Genomic DNA, 3,435 nt, shown 5'->3' with positions numbered 1-3,435 from the left:
GTTTCTTGTGTGAAGGGACTACCCACTACCCTGCTCAGTGTCACATTTACCCCATGGTACAAAGAACCATCCAGCAGAAGAAAGAAGCAACGAGAGGAGCCCTTATGGAAAGTTTAGAAGAACCTGTGATGAAGGAAGATGTGGAGGACACATCCAAAGAAGAGCCAATTAAACCCTGCACCAAGTCATGCTATTCATGTGGAGAAGAAGGACACATCTCCCAGAATTGTTTGAATGGGGATTTAGTAGAATTCCCGACAGAGGAAGTAGAGTATGACCCACTGGAAATAGAAGCTCTGATGGGAATGGAAAAGTCCAGAAAGAGAAGTAGATTGGATTCCAGGAAGGATCTGAGTCATGTCACCTGTTATAAGTGCAAGGAGTCAGGGCACTACCTCAGCAATTACCCAAAAAGGAAGCCAAGGACCCAAGTAGGCTACGTAATCACAAGGAAACCTCGAAACCTGTTAGTAGTAATATGTTTTAGTTGTAATGGAGCAGGGCACTTTGCCAGAGAATGCCCCAATGAGAAGGAAACTTGTGCTAGATAGTTGAGTTTGCAACAAAAGAAATATAGTAGTAGTAGTAGTGGGAACATTTTCCTTTAAATTGAGGTGTTGAGTTGAGGCATGTAATGGAAAAACAGGAGATTGTAATGATTTGAGAATTAATAAAGTTAGCAGTGTTGGTACTGATTTGGATTTTATGAGTTACTCTATGGGGAAAGATGTTGATCGTTTTCGAGGATATGAGAAATACGGTCTATAGAATATCAGAGCATTTTAAGGGTGGTAGAACCCTGTAAGAACCGTTGACCCCTGGAAAGGATAAGGATACTCCACTGAGTGGATTTCGGACAAAACGAATATGAGTTTTGTCTCGATATGTTTCATACCCCAAGAGTGTGTGGGATGAAGTTGGAGACCGTCAGTTGTTTGGACCCAATGTGATCAAGGAGTCAGAAGAGAATGTTAACTTGATTCGAGATAGACTAAAGGTAGCTCAGTCCAGGAAGAAGAGTTATGTAGAATCAAAAACTCAAGGAGGTAGTCTATGAAATTGGAGACAGAGCATGTCTTCATGTGACCCCTCTGCGAGGAGTTAAACGATTTGGAGTTAAGCGAAAGTTAGCCCCGAGATTTGTAGGACCATACCGAGTTTTGGAGCGTATGGAAGAAGTGGCCAACAAGTTGGAGTCAGTCGAAGGACTGTCAGGAGTTCATGATGTGTTTCACGTTTCCTAGTTGAAGAAGTGCCATGCAGAGATGACCAATATTCCCCTGTAAGGACGCTTGACCCTGGAAAGGATAATGATGTTCCACGAAGTGAGTATGGATTTCATAAGTATAAGTTTTTATTTTGGTATGTTGGATATCCCACGAGGATGGAGAGATAAGTTACCATTGGATATAAAGGAGGTATGATGTCAGAAATATGGATCAATGGAAATTCCATGATGAGTCTGAGTAATCATGTCCTAGTTTGGTGCAAATAGAAGGAAGGAAGACAGTACAATTGGATGGATTTAAGAATACTAGGAAGTTGGAAGTTGGAATAATGATCGGTTGCCCGATTGCAAGTTCAAGGACTACAAGTGATGAGATGGGCCATAACCCACAGGCCCCAGGACCTGCCAAGAAGCAAGCACATTTTGCTGAAGGAAAAACCTCGGAGGAAGATACGACATTTATAGATAGACGATTTTATAGGAGTTTACGCAAAACCTGAGAGTTGTGAAGGAACGATAGATGTTTGTCTGGCTTGCAGAATCAATGGATTATTCCGAACTTGGTTCGTCGACGAGAGAAATTCTGCAATGCTTGTGAGGATGACCGAGTGTTAGTATGCGAGATTTGCTAAACTATATACATGGTAATGATTTGGGTGCGGGATGGATTGATCACCATACTGACTTACTCTTATTATTCGCCTTGCTATATGGGATGGTAAATCTGAGTGACTTACCTATAGTAGAGAGACGACGATCAAAACCTTGTTTAAGCCTTAGAATGGTATAGGTATTTTCCCCTTGTACAAGGCAGCTTTTGCCAACCGTAGGTTATAAGGTGAGGATCAACCCAGACCCATTTCCTGCAGGAGAAACCACAAATTGTTGACCACCATGAGATATCGATAGTTGTTTAGTAGTGGCGCCAGACCCGTCAGCTAAGAAGACCCAATCTCGAAATAACCTTACCACGAGGAAAGGACAGAAGAAATGAGGAAAAGGTTATGCCACTACTGGAAGAGCCTAGAGAAGGAATTTGCCGAGAATCTGAGAAGACCGGCCCCGTCAAGAATAAGGATGGAGTATATGAGTATTGATGGGACCGTAACCATGTTTCTAAGGGTGGTAGCACCCCAGACCCCCGGTGATGATTGATGGAATTTTGAGGAGACCCCCAAACCCTAACCTTTTCTTGCTAGCCTCTCCGAATCTCGAGGACGAGATTCATTTTAAGGGTGGTAGGTTTGTAACATCCCAAAATTCTAAATTTTGGAATGTTATAATAAATAGATAGATTTGATTGATTGTTTGATTGATTGACTGAAAGTGAGTGAATTCAAAACTTTTGAAAGTTAAATGAGAGGGAATAAAAGGACTTTCCCAAACTTTCATATTTGCTTTCTGATCTCCATGAATTCAAATTCTTTTCAAATACAAAACCCTTGAGCGAAGATGATATGACTTCTTCCATTTAAATTAAATGAAAGGGTATTTGAAAACAATTGAATTTCATTTGGAAATATTTCAATTCAGAAACTTTAAGCAACTCAATGATTTTCACGAGAGGAGATAAAATGACTTCTTCAAATTATGAAATATGAGTTGGGAGTTTCAAAGAATTAAATTCAAATTCCTTTTGGAATTAATTTTCAATTTGGATTTATTTGAGTTTTATTCAAATTATTTTTCTCCAAAAATAAAATATATGGAAATTAGGGTAACATGATTCCCTACATTAGAAAATTGGAGAAAAATTAATTTGAAATCATTTTGGTATTTTTAAAATGATTTTTGTTGGATTTTAATAGACCAGTAGCACTCTTTGTTTTATCTGAATTTGTGTGGATTTTATTTGAAGTTATAAAAATGTTCATGTCGTAGAAAATCTTTTTCTGAAAATTTTGATATATTATATGCCTATATAATATTTTTAATTACTTTTCTTTTATTATTTTTTTTGTCTGGAAAATAATGTTAGAAAAAAGAACTTCCCTCACCGACTGGGCCGGCCCAGCTCCTGCCAGGCCGCAGCCCAGCCCAGCTAGCCCATGCCGCTCGTCCCCGAGCTCGGGACAGAGTCCCGAGCCGCGACGCCATCACCGTCGCCTCCGTGCCGCCGCCGGCCTCTTCTTGCCCCCTCCTCCACGCATCTCGCCGCCCCTCTCCTCCATAAATAGAGCCGCCCCGGACCCCGGCCTCTTTTTCCT

The sequence above is a fragment of the Triticum dicoccoides genome, chromosome 5A (genome assembly GCF_002162155.2).
Source record: "Triticum dicoccoides isolate Atlit2015 ecotype Zavitan chromosome 5A, WEW_v2.0, whole genome shotgun sequence".
Lineage (NCBI taxonomy): Eukaryota > Viridiplantae > Streptophyta > Magnoliopsida > Poales > Poaceae > Triticum > Triticum dicoccoides.
This window is presented reverse-complemented; position numbering follows the sequence as displayed.